Raw genomic sequence first — 17,684 nt, 5'->3', positions numbered from 1 at the left:
GCCTTCTCTCCCTCCTCCCCCCCCCGCAAAGGAGAAGGCGGCTCCTGAGCGTGCACAGAGCGCGGCCCTCCTGCAAGCCCGGGGCTCCGCTGCGGAGGCTCTCCCCAAGGCGCTCCCGGGGTTGCCAAAGGCGGGGGGGGCGCGGCGGGGCTTGAAAGAGGGTGGATTTCCCGCGGGGGGAGGATCGCTGCAGCGTCTCTCCGGGGGTCCTTGCTCTGGAACGAAAGCTGCGTCGGCAGGTTGCCGATCCAACCGTGCATGCAGACTTTGGGGGCGAGAGGACGTGGTCGGGTGCGTGTGCGTGTGTGTGTGTGTTTGTGGGCGCGCCCATTCTGTCTCTGTTCTGCAAAACGCGTTTTTTTTTTAAAAAATAAAAATAAAAATAAGTCCTGCTGGAATGCAGAAAAGCAGCCCTCGCCCCCCCCCCCCATTAAAAGCTTGAACTCTTCTTCTGCCTTCAATCTCAGTTTCTGTTTGGGGTGAGGTGCCAAAGAGAAGGAGGCGGCTTGGCTTGGATAAGCAGCGTCTGGGCAGAAAATAGGTCCGGCGCCGCAGCAAGTATGAACTCTTGGGGTTCAGCCTAAGCAGGCAAAGCTGCAGGGTGGGTTGGTTGGCTTTTCCGGCTTTGGAATAACCTTGGGAAGCTGAGGCATTGTAAGTTGGAAGTCATTGTTTGTCGCCTAACATGTTGGGTCAACCCCACGCCACATGCTAAGCCATAAACCGTGGTTGGTATCCAGGGTTTAGGACAAGATGGAGAAAACTAGCCAATTGTGGGATCATAAATCTTGATGAAGCCCATCATCGCTCCATGTGATGTATGCACTCAATCTACAAACGTAGTCCAAGCCTATTCACATCTGTTGTAAGGTCATTCTCTCGTGGGGTTTATCCTGACGTCCACTAAGAGTGGAACAAACATGCCCCATTAACCATTTTCAACGCCATGTCCTCTCTTTGTCTCATCCTAAATCACAGCTGAGGCACCTTAAAGTTGCCTTGTTTCAGTTTTAAACTAGCATTTTCCCTCTTCTCCAGAGACCCTTTTTTGCCTTGAACCTAACTCAGGGGTAGGCAACCTTGGCTCTTTTATGACTCATGGACTTCAACTCCCAGAATTCCTGAGCTAGTGGAAGAGACTCGAGTGCTAAAATCCACAGGTTAGGGGGCGCAAATTACTTGCCTTGCCCCGGGTGCTGCCAACCCACGCTACGCCACTGTCGTTTCCTCTAAACTGGCTAGTATGCACTGTGCATAAATACAGCCCAGGTCCTCTAAAAATTGACAGCCAGGAGCATTAGTTGGGGTTCACACATAAAGCAAATCAAGGATTTTAAACTTGGCTCGCACTGAGAAAAAAAGTCAAGCTCTACTATTATTTCCAACCATCTTCTCTTCACTTGACACAACACCGTAACATCTTTATTCAGAATTCAGGGCTTATTGCAGGAAGCAACTTGGCAGCAAAATATCCACTTGAGCCCCTTCCACTACCACAGCAGGAGCTGGGCCTGAGCAAACAGAGTTATTGTTGACATTGTTGTCAACATTGCCCAGTGAATAGAAATATATTGGAAACCAAATTATTGAAACACCTCCTTGGGTTGAATATTAACCGTGGAGTCCTTGGTGCTGTCGGAGCTTGCTTGTTTGCTTGTAGAGATGTCTGATTCCTTTCACTGCTTTGGAAGAAACATATTAAGGCGGTGGCTCAGTGGGTTAGGACGCTGAGCTTGTCAATCAGAAGGTGGGCAGTATGGCGGGTTGAATCCCGAGTGCCGCGTAACAGAGTGAGCGCCTGTTACTTGTCCCAGCTTCTGCCAACCTAGCAGTTCGAAAGCAGGTAAAAATGCAAGTAGAAAAATAGGGACCACTCCGGTGGGAAGGTAACAGCGTTCCGTGTGCCTTTGGCGTCTAGTCATGCCAGCCACATGACCACGGAGACATCCTCGGACATCCTCTTCGGCTTTTTTTTTATTTTATTTTTTTTTTTTTATTGAAAAGTTTTACAATACAATTTTCCATTAAAAACCCCCATCCCCCTCCACCCTCCCCTCCCTACCTCCCCCCTACCTCTTCCCTCCCCCCTTACCTCCCCCCTTCCCCCCTCCCTCTTCCCTCCTCTTCGGCTTTGAAACAGAGATGAGCACCGGCCCCTAGAGTCGGAAACGACTAGCACGCATGTGCGGGGGAACCTTTACCTTTACCTTTAACCATTTCAAATATCTAACCATGCCTCAGATGGCCCAAGTTGGATAGGATAGGATAGAATAACAACTTTATTGTCACTTTGAATGTATACTAATCGGCATACATTAAAATGAAATTTCATTGTATACGGTTCTCAAAGGGTCACCACCTTTGATATACACTATATATAAATATGACAAAAATAAATAATTGGGCTGTTGGTTTGATCTCCAAGCTTAGCGATTTGGCTGCAAACATTTTGTCTCTGTTTGGGGGGGGGATCGTCAGACCACTTTGAATTGTGTCACAATTCAAAGTGCACTGAAAGTGTCCCCACCAAACAGAGACAAAACATTTGCAGCCAAATCGCCAAGCTCGGAGATCAAACCAACAGCCCAATTGCCATCCAAATATGGGCCAATTGTCATCCCAATAATATTCAAATACATTTCAATCAATCAATCAGTAAAGTTATGCCTATACCCACATATATTATATGACACAGAGAAACAATACCTTCTAGTCTGGATTATATATACATGTGCATGGCGAGAAAAACGAATCTTGTGAATTTACCAGACAGATGGCATAGGGAACAAAGTTGTTACAGGAGGGGTCCCCAACCCCCGGTCCATGGACCAGCACTGGGCTATGGCATGCCAGAAACCAGTCTGCGCAAACAAGCAAAGCTCCATCCATGGGATGCAAGCAATACATGAAACCAAGCCCCCTCCGGTCTGCAGAAAAACCTCTCTCCACAGAACCGGTCCCTGGTGCTCAAAAGGATGGGGACCTCTGTCTTACAGAATTGGGCAGTCAGTCCTGCTAGAAATACTTCAAAATCTCCTCCTAGAGGGGGACCAACAGAAACAGACCGTAAAGTGGGTGGGTGTGGGGTCTCTAACACTCCAAGCACGTAGCACTTATAAGCATGAAAACACAGCCCCCCTTCTTTTAGCATGCAATACACTATTGGCTCAGTGGGTTAGGATGCTGAGCTTGTCGATCAGAAAGTCGGCAGATTATATTTATATTTATATATTTATATTTATTAAATTTTTATACTGCCCTTCTCCCGAAGGACTCAGGGCGGTGTACAGGGCAATAAATATCAAAATACAAAATACAAAAGTTAAAAAAGATTAAATAATTATGCCCGATATAATAGTTAAAAGCTATGTTAAAACCCAAACCCAAACCCTGAACCCATCAGACCAGGCCGGTTTGTTCAAATAAATAAGTTTTTAGATCACGTCAGAAGGAGCGAAGGTCGGGGGCCATCCGGAGCTCAACCGGCAAGCGGTTCCATAGGTCTGGCGCGCCCAGAGAGAACGCTCTCCCCCTGGGGGCCACCAGTCGACATTCTCTGATCGGAGGCACCCGGAGGAGGCCCTCTCTGTGGGAGCGCACTGGACAAAGGGAGGTTGACGGCGGCAGCAGGTGCTGCCGTAGGTAATCCGGACCCATGCCATGTAGGGCTTTATAGGTCATCACCAGCACCTTGAATCTCACCCGGAGGGCAACTGGAAGCCAATGCAGCTCGCGGAGCAGAGGTGTAACATGGGAGTATCGGGAGACCCCCAAAACAACTCGCGCGGCTGCATTCTGCACCAGTTGAAGCCTCCGAGTGGTCCTCAAGGGCAGCCCCATGTAGAGATTGCCGGGTCGAATCCCGAGTGCCGCGTAACAGAGTGAGCGCCTGTTACTCATTCCAGCTTCTGCCAACCTAGCAGTTCGAAAGCACGTAAAAATGCAAGTAGAAAAATAGGGACCACTACGGTGGGAAGGTAACAGCGTTCCATGCGCCTTTGGCGTCTAGTCATGCCAGCCACATGACCACAGAGACGTCCTCAGACAAGCGCTAGCTCTTCGGCTTTGAAACGGAGATGAGCACCGGCCCCTAGCGTTGGAAACGACTAGCACGCGTGTGCGAGGGAACCTTTACCTTTACCTTTACACTATTAGAAAGTAAGTCCTTCATGAATAAACAAGAGAACTTTTTTTTGTAAAAGGATCGCTTCCTTGCAGAGTAAATAGTCAGCTCCATATCAAGCGTTAATCATGCTGGAATTGAAGCTATCTCCTGTTAGGTAAAAAAAATCAGGAGTCTGGTAGCAACTTCTTCAACTAACACCTTCGATTAAAAGACAAGCTTTATAGAGATGATAAATTTCTACCTTTCAATCAAGTGGTTTACTATACAGGTAGTCCTCAACTTGGCAGTTCATTTAATGACCGTTCAAAATTACAAAAGCCCTGAAAAGTGTGACTTATGACAGTTTTTCACACGACCATTGCAGCATCCCCATGGTCCTGTGATCAAAATTCAGACACTTGGCAACTGGCGGTTGCAGTGTCCTGGGGTCATGTGATCACCTTTTGCACATCTGACCGGCAAAGTCAATTGGGAAGCCAGATTCACTTAGCAACCACGTGACTAAACAACTGCAGCGATTCCCTTTACAACCGTAGCAGGAAAGCTCAGAAAACGGGGCAAAATTCACTTAAGAACTGTCTCACTAAGCAACAGAAATTTTGGGTTCAGTTGTGGTCGCAAGTCAAGGACTAACTTGTTGTTGTTAATTGCGAAGTCGTGTCCGACCCATCGCGACCCTATGGACAACGTTCCTCCAGGCCTTCCTGTCCTCTACCATCTTCTGGAGTCCATTTAAGCTCACGCCTACTGCTTCAGTGACTCCATCCAGCCACCTCATTCTCTGTCGTCCCCTTCTTCTCTTGCCCTCAACCTTTCCCAGCATTAGGCTCTTCTCCAGTGAGTCCTTCCTTCTCATTAGGTGGCCAAAGTATTTGAGTTTCAGCTTCAGGATCTGGCCTTCTAAAGAGCAGTCAGGGTTGATCTCCTCTAGGACTGACCGGTTTGATCGCCTTGCAGTCCAAGGGACTCGCAGGAGTCTTCTCCAGCACCATAGTTCAAAGGCCTCAATTCTTTGGCGCTCAGCCTTTCTTACGGTCCAACTTTCACTGCCATACATTGCAACTGGGAAGACCATTGCCTTGACTATACGCACTTTTGTTGTCAGGGTGATGTCTCTGCTTTTTAGTGTGCTGTCTAGATTTGCCATGGCTTTCCTCCCAAGGAGCAAGCGTCTTTTAATTTCTTGAGTCAAGGACTAACTTGCAGTAAAAAAAAAAAGGTGCTTCTGGACTTCACTCCTGATTTTTTTTTCTCCCCACCATTGACTAACACGTCTCTCTTCTTACAATGTCTCCCGTTAAATTTCGTTTGCAAATATATATATATTTTTTTGCAGTCAAGAAGGAAAAGAACCCTCCGTGCGCCGCAGGCTGTTACGTTCTGACACGGATCCTGCCACGCCATTAACCCACGTCCACGACTTAAAGGCAAACTCCACAATCCGCTTCTCCAATCCACTCCTCCGGGTTTTCTCCCCGTAGCCCCTCCTCTGACACAGCGTAGAGGGGCGTGGCTTCGCGCTGCCGCCGGGGCCGGAGACCCGGATGGCCGTTTAGTCGGTGCTTAGACGCCGAGGCTGCCACATCGGGCCTTGGACAAATTACAAAGCCGGGGGGAGGGGGTTAGCGTTAATCGGCCTCCATCCTCCGCTTTGGACTCCCTTCCGCCCCCGGGAAGCTCGTATCCGGAAAGAGCGGACCGAGCCCGATCCGACGAGGTGGGTATTTTGGCCTGGTTGGTTCTCAGCAAGCCTGTGTCCCAGTTCCTAGAAAGCGGGACCGGTTGCGAGAGGAGAGAATAGGTTCGGGGTTTGAGCCGGTAGAACGTTCAGGCCTCCGCCATCTTGTCCCCTGCTTCTCGAGAAACTCTTCACCGAACTTGAATCCGCAGCCATCCGCCTCTCGGGGCCTCGCTCTCCTTTTTCTCCTGAACCGGCCTTGCCCTTCCCGGAGCGTTGGCCCTTGCGGCCGCGGGTGGGTATTTGGCCTCTCGGAGGGCAGCTGGGCGCGGACTTGGCTCTCCCCAGCGGAGCAGCCTCCTTAAAGGGAGAAGGAAGAAAGGATGCTCGCCAAACCAAACCACAAAAAAAAAAAAGGCCTTCTTCCCAACCCCCTGAAACGGTCCCCTCCCTCCCTCCCTCCCTCCGGCGAAAATCCGCGGGTGGGCGCGGGCGTCGCTCAGAAAGGCCGAGCGCGGGGCCTTTGACCAGCTTCAGCCTTCGAGGTAGAGAGAGGTCGGTTACGACCCGCTTTTAAGACACCCACACACACACACGCCGTGCTCCATTTTACGGGGCGGGCTTTGAAGGGACTTGAGGGGAGGGTGAGAAGGGCCCAGGGGTCTCTTCCCCGGGGCGGCTGTTGGGGGGAGAGAACCACAGAGGACTCTGCCTACTCCTCCTTTCATCGTCCGGTTATTTATTTATTTATTTATTTATTTTCATCCCATTTATATCCCGCCCTTCTCCGAAGACTCAGTTAGCCGTCGTTGTGGGGTCCTGAGGGGCTTCGTTGGGGGGGGAGGGGCGGGGCGTCTGTGTGGGGGGTATGTGGGGAGAAAAAAACGACAAGGTCGGCCTGTGGAATCGAGACGGCCGCAGCAGCCCCCTGGGGCTTGGTTTTAGTTGACCAAAAAAAAAAAAAAAAAGGCTCCTCCTGGCCCTATTTTTTTTTTTTTAAAAAAAAAAAAGCCCTGGAAAACCGAGCTTGGCTTTTATTTATTTATTTATTTTTATTTTATTTTTTTATTTATTTATTTTTTTATTACCTTTCTATCCCGCCCTTCTCCGAAGACGGAGGAGGGCTTTAAAAAAAACAAGAAAAAGAAAAAGAAAAAAAAACGGGGGGTGGGTGGTGTGTTTGGGAGAGAAAAAGAGAGAGGGGGGAAAGAAGGAAAAAAGAAAAAAAAAAGGCTTTGCTTTATTTATTTGTTTATTTATTTATTTATTGCCTTGCCTTGCTGTTATTTCTCGAGGAAGCAGCCCCCTGGAAGGAAGGAAGGAAGGAAGGAAGGAAGGAAGGAAGGAAGGAAGGAAGGAAGGAAGGAAGGAAAGAAAGGAGGGAGGGAGGGGAAGAATCTGTGCTGCTGGCGGTGGAGGATGATGTGCTTGGGGGCTCCCTTTTGTAACCTTTATTTCCACAACCCTTTTGCAGGGGAGTGTGGGGGGGGGAAGAAAAAGGAAAAAAAAAAGGTGGATTCTTGAAGTCCAAAATGCCGCTGGGGGGGATCCAAAGGAGAGGAATCGCTTCTTTATACGACACCTCTCCTCTCTCTCTTCTCTCTCTCTCCCCCCTTCCAAAAAAAAAAAAAAGAAGGCATATCTTCAGTGACATTCAGGAGCTGAGATGCTGCTGTAACAGGAGATTGGGGATCGGCCGGGGCCTTTTGCCTGTTTTTCTTAAAGAAGCCAAAAAAAATAAAATAAATCAGAAGCTGCTAGAAAATCGAGACAACCGAATGGGAAGGATAGCTGGATTCGTGGTTTTTTTTTTTTAAAAAAAACACCCTCGATTTTTTTAAATTTAATTTTATTTTTTTATATTTTTTTTTAAAAAAAGCTTGATCGTTGCTGTTCCTCTGCAAGGGATGCAGGCTAAATCGTCTTATTATTTTGAATCTGGATATTTCAGATATCTCTACCGTTTAAAATATGGAGGAATGGCGAGGAGGAGGAGGTGTGGCAGGTGTTTTAATAATTATTTAGGCAGGGCTAATATTTGAAGAAGATCAACCGGCCAGCTTTTCCATTGCCTGCTTTAATATCGCTGTAAATAGTGTGTGTGTGTGGGGGGGGGGAATGGTGCCTTTTAGTTTGTTCAGAGCCGGTCCCCTTAATTGAAGATAGTCTCGAGATAATCGTGAAGTTACAGCCATGTTAATTGTGAGATGGGCTGCTGGGTTTACATAAAAGCCTGTTTTATTGCAGTTAAAAAATCTGAATGTTTTAAAACCTGGTGCTACAATTCTTCATGCTGTACTGGGCTGACACTAAACAACTGCGTGTTAGTATTGGAATGCAAGTATACATTTCCTTAAATCTAGTTAATGAAGAATCTGTTTAAGGAGGATATATATATATTACTTTGGGGGTGGGGGAGAACTTAAAATGAGGGGTGTGCCTTTGGGGAAAGTGGCTAGTTAATCTAAGTCTTCCATTTTTTATTGCATTCTAAACACAAAATCAATTGTTTGAGGGGGAGAATTCCCTTGTCATCTGTGGTTAGTAAATATTAATGGGTCCTTGTGGTATGTGTATTCCATTTGGAGGGTATTTTTTTAGTGCCACAGCCAGAATTAATTTAGCTTAAATGCTAAATTTGAATTTCCCATCAGTGTGGCTAGAGGGGTGGGTGATGGTAATTTGAGGGTGTATTCTGACACAAAAAGAGCTAATATGGCTTCCTTACATTTTTGAACTGTGATTCTCTGAGTGAGGTGTTTTCCAAAATAAAGGGTGTGTTTGTGAAGCAAGCGTGTCTCCAAAATATTGGATCATGGTTAAGCCTAACAGTAGCTTTTTGATTAATGTCTTGACAATCCTTGTTAAGTTTACTGTGCTCAGAAAATTAAAATACATGATTTCAGTGAAATATTTGAAAATGTGAAACATACAAATCTTGTATTTCAGGGCAACTGGGATTTGATATTATTTGCATGTCTGAATTTCAAATCCTTTTAATGCAAATTTTCAAACAGTTTCTCATGCTAAGTTGTGAGGAAGAGTAAGATTGTGGTCGGTTTCTCCCTCCCCTTTCCCCCATAGTCTTGAATTTCAGTATTTACATATTATGTTTTGGAATTAAATGCAAAGGAAGGGTTTAAGATGAGGCGGTGGCTATTTGTTTCTCCTCCGTTTGGTTCATAAGCAAAATGGTTGTTGCAGAAAGACATTTTTATCCAATGCTTTTCTGTTCTGGAAATGGAATTTAGATTATTCCTTCTTTTGTTGAAATTGCATCTACTTTCAGATCAGGTTTTTTTTATTTATTTGTTGTAGAGGAAGGGTACTAATTAAATATCATTTATCATGATGCTAGTAGTGAATGGTTTCTTTAAAACATATTCCTCTAGTGCAGTTTTGAGATTCTGCAGATAAATTGAATATATTAATAATTAATGATAGCTGATTCGGTATCAGGGTGCCTTTGAAACAATGTTTTTTCTCCTTCCAACAGACAGTTAAGCTATTATTAATTTGAGTTTTTATCACTTGAATTATTAAATGTCCAGAATTATAAGCTTACCTAAACATGTAGTTTTCTAATAAATGAATATCCAGCTGATTTATGATACATGACTAGCCAATATTCAAAATAACCTTGAATAAAGTTAAATAGTATGGGAATGGATAAAAATTATCAGCTGCTACTAGTAGGAGTGCTATTTTTAAAATCTCCATTGGCTTGTTTTCACTCAGGTGCCATTATTGTATCTGGTTGTGCAGTGCTGGGGGAATTGAACATCTTAGCTATGCATTATGTAGTGAAAACACAATGAGGGCTGTGGTGTTAGATATCCTTTCAGAAGATTAAGCAGCATGACACAATCTTGTTGAAACATAAATGTAATATTACCATTAGAATCTGCTAAAAGAAGAAACAATACTTAAATACTTAGTTCATATGGCTGAAATGTAAAATTGTGCTCTTTTGGCATAAAGTAGTAGCTGAAGTAATTTCCAGGAGATGCATTTCTTAGTACAAATATTGGGTACTTTGCATAGTGAGTTAATATAATATTAATCTACATGTTAAATCATTTGCAGATACTTGCCATGATAGTTTTTGTGCGTATCCCTACAGTCCAGCAGCTGCTCTGCAGCACTTCAAGGTTTAATCCAACTGTGGATAGATATTAGCAATAATGGTGATCAATTATATCTCAGGAGGGCTGGCTTTTGATTCCTTTTTTCCCTTTAAATAAGTGCTATTGACAATTACTTGAGTGCATGATAAAAACTTTGAAGTAACAGAAAATACAGTCTTACATTTTCTGCAGCATTAAATAAGGTAAATGATATTAAACATATGAGTAGAGAGAAATAGACCACCCTTTAAAGCATTTCATTCAACATTTTATCTATTTTAATATTTGGCTATCATTTTGTTTAGATCTATTTTTCTTGAAGAGCCATGTCTCAAAGTATCTTAAAGTCCTAAATAATATTCATTAATCAATGTGAATGTTGGTGACCTAGAGTAGACTATACCACTGGTAATTAATTGACAGTGCTTAGAATGTATCTTGGTCATATAGTATTCTTTAGCTTTAGTTATCACTATAGCAACACTTTAGAAGTATGCTTAAATATATAATTGGGATTTAGATGTTATAGGCCTTGATTGGAACATGTGCCTGATATTGGATTAATCACCACTGAAATATTCTGCTATAAATTAACATAAAATGAAATATTTGGTTCTTTTTCTCTCTTCCATCTCACTTTCCAATAATTTAATATTTTCAAGGTTGGCATTTGAAGGGGTGAAATGTATGAAAAATACACTGCCAAATTTCTACCCTGTGAATTTTGATTGAGGAACACATTTCATGTAGTTTACTGTTGCACAGGAAGATGTTATAGGCTGCAGTTTGGATGTTGAAACAATTTGTCAATGATGCCACCAGCATAGTTCATTTTTGGCAGTAGCTTAGATATATGATGGCCAGTGAAGCTCAGTGTGTGGTCCCATTTAGCTAGCTTTCAATACCTTGCTGCGTGGGAACTCCTTTTGTTTAGTGCTGATAAGAAGTACTATACATAATTTTATAGTGCTGCCACATGCAAATTTACATCTTTTTTTCTCCCTGAAGTAGTAGAATTTTCTTTGTGCCTGATTTTGTGAGAAAGACCTATGCAATTGATGTATTTTCTTCTATACTTGCCTGAGTGTTTTTGTACACTGGATACACTTCTACACAAGCAGAGATTCTATCAAAAATCAGATGTTTTATGCCAGCTTCTTAGCCACTTAGAGGCACCTCAAACCACAAGATGGGGGGCAAATAAATTTAATAATACTAATGAAAACTTGGCTAAAATAAATTGATCCAGCAATATAAAAGTTCAGCATTCTTATATTTTGATTCTATGACCAAAACAGAAGTTTTGAAATGTGAGATAAAAATGTGAGTGATTTATATTCATTTTACCTCAGCATCATTTAAAAAAAAAGTAGTATGGCACACAAACGCAAACTAGTTGGTACAAAATACAGCAGCAGAATGATTAGCAATGGATGATAAAATGTTATGCCATTGTTTATGATCTGCAGTGACTTGAGTTTAATTCAGTGGTCTGCACTATGCTGTAATTTAATTTTGCTGTTTTTTAATTGAGAGAAAAAATGCTATTTCTCATTCTGCTAAAAAATCAATATGCGAGCTTTGAGAATTGATGGGACAGCAATACAGATAGCCCTCATTTAGTGACTGTCTCATTTAACAGTCATTATAGTTTCAACAGTGATGAAAAAGCAGCTTTATGACCAATCCTTACATGTAAAACTTGCAGGTCTGGTGGCTCAGTGGGTTAGGACGCTGAGCTTGTCGATCAGAAGGTCGGCAGTTTGGCGGGTCGAATCCCAAGTGCCGCGTAACAGAGTGAGCGCCTGTTACTCGTCCCAGCTCCTGCCAACCTAGCAGTTCAAAAGCACGTAAAAATGCAAGTAGAAAAATAGGGACCACTATGGTGGGAAGGTAACAGCGTTCCGTGCGCCTTTGGCGTCTAGTCATGCCGGACACATGACCACGGAGACGTCCTCGGACAACCGCTGGCTCTTCGGCTTTGAAACGGAGATGAGCACCGGCCCCTAGAGTCGGAAACGACTAGCACGCATGTGCGTGGGAACCTTTACCTTTACCTTTAAAGCAAAGGAAACCTGAAATAAGACCATAAGCACAGTTGTGTTTTCACTTAGGGACTGTTTCAGTTAATGGCTGAGTTACCATTCCCAGTTGTGTGATTACTAAATGAGGATGAGCTATATCGCAAAGAGCCCCATTTTCCTTAATATAAAGCAGGGGTGTCAAACTGCCGGGCCCATGGGCCGGATGCGTCATCAGGAAACCGCGCCCACCCCATTGCTGGCAATGGAGAAAATGCTCTGATACGTTGCACGACATCACATGTCGTTGCGAGTTTGACATATCTGATATAAAGAAAAACCAGACTAGATATAGATGCTTATTCTGTAAGCAATTTATCTTGGCTTTGCTTTTATAAAAATTTTTCGCAGTATTCAGTTATGTAGGACTACGCTTTGGCCTTGGCTTGTGGACAGACTAGATTAAAAATAAAAACCTGAAGTTTGCTAAATTCTGGCAAGATTTTGCAAACTGAGATTGGAAGTCTCCACTCGCCTTCACTGCATATTAGAGGAGTGCAACATTAGGGAAGTCTTAACTCAGCAGAAACTGAAGGAATGAATGGAGGGGAGTCGTTTTAAGTTTTTTTAAAAAAATGCTAGCAGATTTATACCTTCAATATATTTTTTCTGTGGCTTAGGTTCAGTCTGGGATGAGTATAGGTACACGTTTTCATTTAAAATTTAAAGTCTTTAAGTTTTGATTTAAGAGGTAAAAATAGTAATAATATAAACTATGATTAGAAAATTACATATTCTGTGAAACATTGTAATTTTTCCATCTTTCTGGATTGAGTCTAGTTTATATGTTGATGTGTAACCGAACATTGGTACAATTAAAAGGTAAAGGTTCCCCCGCACATGCGTGCTAGTCGTTTCCGACTCTAGGGGACGGTGCTCATCTCTGTTTCATAGCCGAAGAGCCATCGTTTGTCCGAGGACGTCTCCGTGGTCATGTGGTCGGCATGACTAGACGCCAAAGGCGCACGGAATGCTGTTACCTTCCCACCGTAGTGGTCCCTATTTTTCTACTTGCATTTTTACCTGCTTTCGAACTGCTAGGTTGGCAGAAGCTGGGACGAGTTACAGGCGCTCACTCTGTTACGCAGCACTCGGGATTCGACCTGCCAAACTGCCGACCTTCTGATCGACAAGCTCAGCGTCCTAACCCACTGAGCCACCGCGTCCCTTTTATTGGTACAATTACCTCACCATAATTAAATGTGATTTCCTAGGCTGGGTGATCTAGGAAGCGCAACTTTCAAAATGGTTCTGATAAAGATTCCCTCACGTGTCTCCTATAAACTCAGCAGATGAAAAACAAAAAGGAATTTTCTTATGAGCCAGTGATTAGTCAAGGAGGTATAGTCCTGGGCCACCACTGAGCCCAGGTTTTCTGTTGCTAAGCGAGACATTTGTTCAGTGAGTTTTGCCCCATTTTTACAACCTCTCTTGCCACGGTTGTTAAGTGACTCACTGCACTTGTTAAATTAGTAACATGGTTGTTAAGTGAATCTGGCCTCCAATGACATTGCTTATCAAAAGATTGCAAAGGGTGAGTGATCACATGATGACCCCAGGATACTCCAGTTGTCATAAATATGAACCATTTGCCAGGCATCTGAATTTTAATCACATGACCATGGGGATGTGGCAACAGTTGTAAGTGTGAAAACTGGTCATATCTCTATTTTTCAGTTGCTATTGTAACTTCGAAAGGTCACTAAATGAACAGTTGTCAGTCAAGAACTACCGGTAGAACTAAATAACCAGTTCTTGCAAAGGACTGAGACAAGATGTCTCAAGGAGAGACATTTGTTGAAAACACCAAATAATTCTAGATGGATGGAACCAAACGGATCTGTTCTACCTGAAGGATGCATTATAAAAATTAAAAAAAGATGTGTAAATTTTTTACATTTCTAATTTTCTGTCACCTTTATGAAGAGGTCTACAAATTTTGTTGTGAGAAAAAAATAGATTAAATAAAATAATACAATCTCTGAAATGATAGCTTTAGTTCAACAAAAGCAAAAGTAAAATACACATTTCTGCGCCCCCTCAAAAATCTTTAATGCAGATAATTCTGAAAGGAATCTAAGCTAGCATAGACTGCCTAGGAAGGGAAAGTATTGAAGTTATGACAGATGTCTAGATTGGAAAATAATTAAATGTATGTGGTGGTTAGGAGAAAAACAAGTTCCAAAATAAAAAGCCTCCAGAAAACAAATGGCAAATAAAGCTGCCAAAGTAATAATGCTTTCAGAGGAAGTAATGGGTACAAGCAAACATAGCTTGAATATTGAAAATAATACTGATGTCATATCTTAGACAGGATATTATTGAGTTGGGAAAAAAATATACTGGTAGTCCTCAGGTTATGATGACCATTGAACCCAAAATGTATGTTGCTAAGTGAGAAAATTGTTAAGTGAGTTTTCCCCATTTTACGATTTTTCTTGCCACATTTGTTAAGTGAATCACTGCAATTGTTAAATTAGTAACATTGTTAAGTGAATCTGGCTTTCCCATTGATATTGCTCGTCAGAAGGTCACAAGTGACCCCAAGACACTGCAATTGTCATAAATCAGGGTGGATAAGAATCAATGATTTTTTTAAAAAAAAAAGTGGATTTTTTAAAATTTAAATCAGAAATATTCAGGAATATTCTTTTATCCCATTGTTTTGCAAATCTATGTACACTACAAACTGTATGATTGCTTGAAGAGAAATGCATCTGTACCAGGCTCTAAGTGTTTTAATTAAAAAAAAAAGAATTTGAGTAGTTCTCCAACTATGTGTGATTAATCTATTAACCTGAAATCGGTTCTAATATCGCTGTTTTACTAACCTGACAGCTTATTATTCTAATTAGGAAACCTTCATTTTGTTCGCAAATAATATTAAAGATTCTGACCACCAGCAAGAATGTCCTTACATTGAAAGAGCACCTGTCATTCCAGATTCATCATGGAAGTGCCTGTTAGTGGGCATCCACTCACCTGCTGCCCGCCACGTTCCTCACCTTGTTGTGTCACTGCCGCATCACCAGCTGTCCCATTAAAGTGAATGGGACTGTCGGTGAGTCAACAGCGGGTCAGAGGAGGAGCCGCTACGGGACAGAGATGACAGTTGCTTTTTGAAAATTATGATTTAAATCAAGCCTTTTGACAGGTGATTTAAATCAAATCCACTGTGTCATAAATATGAACCAGTTGTCAGGCACCCGAATGTAAATCACATGACCATGGGGAATGCTGCAATGATCATGTGACAAATGGTCATAAGTCACTTTTTTAGTGCCATTGTAACTTTGAACGGTCACTAAACAAACTCTTGTAAGTCAAGGACTACTGTATTCTAGAACAGACGTCCCCAACCTTTTGGGCACCAGGGATCAGTTCAGTGGAGAGAGGATTTTTCCGTGGACCGGAAGTGCATGGTTTTGTGTGCTGCCTGCATCCCACAGATGGGGCTTTGTTTGTTTGTGCGGACTGGTTGCTGGCATGCCACGGCCCAGGGGTTGGGGTCCCCTGCTCTAGAAACCTGGGTCATCCCATGGGGGTAATTGGTAGGAGATTTGGAACAGATGAAAAGGAAGAATTGCTTTCCACATGGTCATAGGAAGAATGAGGGCCACCAACTTGGATAGTTTTAAAAGGGTTATTAAGCAAGATCCTTGAAACTTAACATTAAGAAAATCAAGATCATGGCATCCGGCCCTCTCAATTCCTGGCAAGTAGATGGGGAAGAAATGGAGGTAGTGACCGATTTTATTTTCCTGGGCTCCAAGATCACTGCAGATGGGGACTGTAGCCAAGAAATTAAAAGACGCTTGCTCCTCGGGAGGAAAGCCATGGCAAATCTAGACAGCACACTAAAGAGCAGAGACGTTACCCTGTCAACAAAAGTGCTTATAGTCTATGGTCTTCCCAGTTGCAATGTATGGCAGTGAAAGCTGGACCATAAGAAAGGCTGAGCGCCAAAGAATTGAAGCCTTTGAACTATGGTGCTGGAGAAGACTCCTGCGAGTCCCTTGGACTGCAAGGCGATCAAACCGGTCAGTCCTAGAGGAGATCAACCCTGACTGCTCTTTAGAAGGTCAGATCCTGAAGCTGAAACTCAAATACTTTGGCTGCCTAATGAGAAGGAAGGACTCACTGGAGAAGAGCCTAATGGTGGGAAAGGTTGAGGGCAAGAGAAGAAGGGGACGTCAGAGAATGAGGTGGCTGGATGGAGTCACTGAAGCAGTAGGCGTGAGCCTAAATGGACTCCAGAAGATGGTAGAGGACAGGAAGGCCTGGAGGAACATCCATGGGATCGCGATGGGTCGGACACGACTTCGCAGCTAACAAGAACAAAGCAAGATCCAGAATGATTGGGCTACAGATGGTGTTTTTGTACTATCTCCAGTATAAAAAGCAATACAAATCCCATTTAAGTTGCCATAGAGCACGTGAATATTCTTGCACTATTGTGACTGGAGGGCAGTACCAAAACAAATGCTGGATTAAATCTAGTTTTCAGTTTTATTCTGATCCAACAGGGCTATGCTTTCATGCTTGTGATGTTCGAATGACAATTAGAAACCCTAGTATTTGAGATGCCATGTAAGAACGTTAAATTATTTTGCTTCCTCTGCCCACCCACACTTATATTTTTCACAGTTGTGCACCTTCAAAACAGTAATCTCATTATACCAGTCACCTATGCTTTTATCTTTCCATTTTTTTTTTGCAGCAGTGCTTTCCAATATGCTGCCTTTTTCCCCTAACTCATTTATAACATCATTTTTATTTGCAGAAGATAAGCTAACCCCATCACCACCAAATTAGCAGGTGGTAGAAGAATAAAAAGTTAATTTGTGCTATTTACAGGATGCAGTGGTGAGAATTAACATTTCAAACATACACAGTTTGCTTACTATGTAGAATACTTGAGTTAATTCCTGTAACAGCAGCCAAAATAGAGCAACTTAAAAGAGAATGTAAAGGATCTTGAAAAAGAAGGGAGCTTTGTGAAGCTGGTCATTATTTTCAAATTGTCAAATCACCACAAGTGCTAAGAAGTTACTTACCGTATTTTCCGGCGTATAAGACGACCCCCCCCCCAACTTTTGAGGTGATTTTCATGGCTTAAAAAGTCGTCTTATACGCCGGAAAATACGGTAGGTAATGAAGCTTCAGCATTTGGAGAAATCCAGTTTTTAACATGGGAAACCAAAGAGGAAAGATACTCAGCTACAGCAAGAACAATGGCTCTTCTTGAGTTTTATTTGCACTCATGGCAGCTGCCATTCTGTGCGAAATCCTTTGTATCTATCTGCTCAAACCAGAAATTCATAGTCCATAAATGTAAAGCTGAAAATCTAGTTAGAATAGCTGCCGTGGCTAATTTGTCTTGTGACTGCCAAGTGTAGCTGCTAATGTGAGGAGGCTTTCATGTCGATGAACAGTGTATTTCCTTTAGGGGGTAGTTTTGTTTATTTTGCTTTCAGTTGCAAAAATAGAATACGGTCCAATCTTATCAGGTTACATTCCTCTTAAATTTGAAGGAGGTATGTAACTTGATGTTGTTTGGAACTGTGTGGGTTGGTCAGCTGATTTGGGTCCTACCAACTCTCCCTTGCGTTGTTGCCCCCTTCCTGGTACCCTGGCCTTCTGAAGCGCTCGCTCTCCCTCCCCTCATCATC

At 43.0% G+C, this 17,684-nt stretch overlaps 1 protein-coding gene across 4 annotated transcripts in view; it reads left to right on the top strand.

Annotated features, from left to right (window-relative positions):
• The first annotated feature begins 5,661 nt into the window (after window positions 1-5,661).
• Window positions 5,662-17,684, top strand: part of PRRC2A (proline rich coiled-coil 2A) — a 60,850-nt gene continuing 48,827 nt past the window's right edge. For all 4 annotated transcript variants that reach the window (XM_083352613.1, XM_083352614.1, XM_083352611.1 and 1 more), the window contains exon 1: window positions 5,662-5,843. The gene's annotated coding sequence lies outside the window, so the exon portion shown is untranslated. The remainder of the gene's footprint in view (window positions 5,844-17,684) is intronic.

Source organism: Vipera ursinii, assembly GCF_947247035.1.
Source record: "Vipera ursinii genome assembly, chromosome: 2".
Lineage (NCBI taxonomy): Eukaryota > Metazoa > Chordata > Lepidosauria > Squamata > Viperidae > Vipera > Vipera ursinii.
This window is presented reverse-complemented; position numbering and strand designations above follow the sequence as displayed.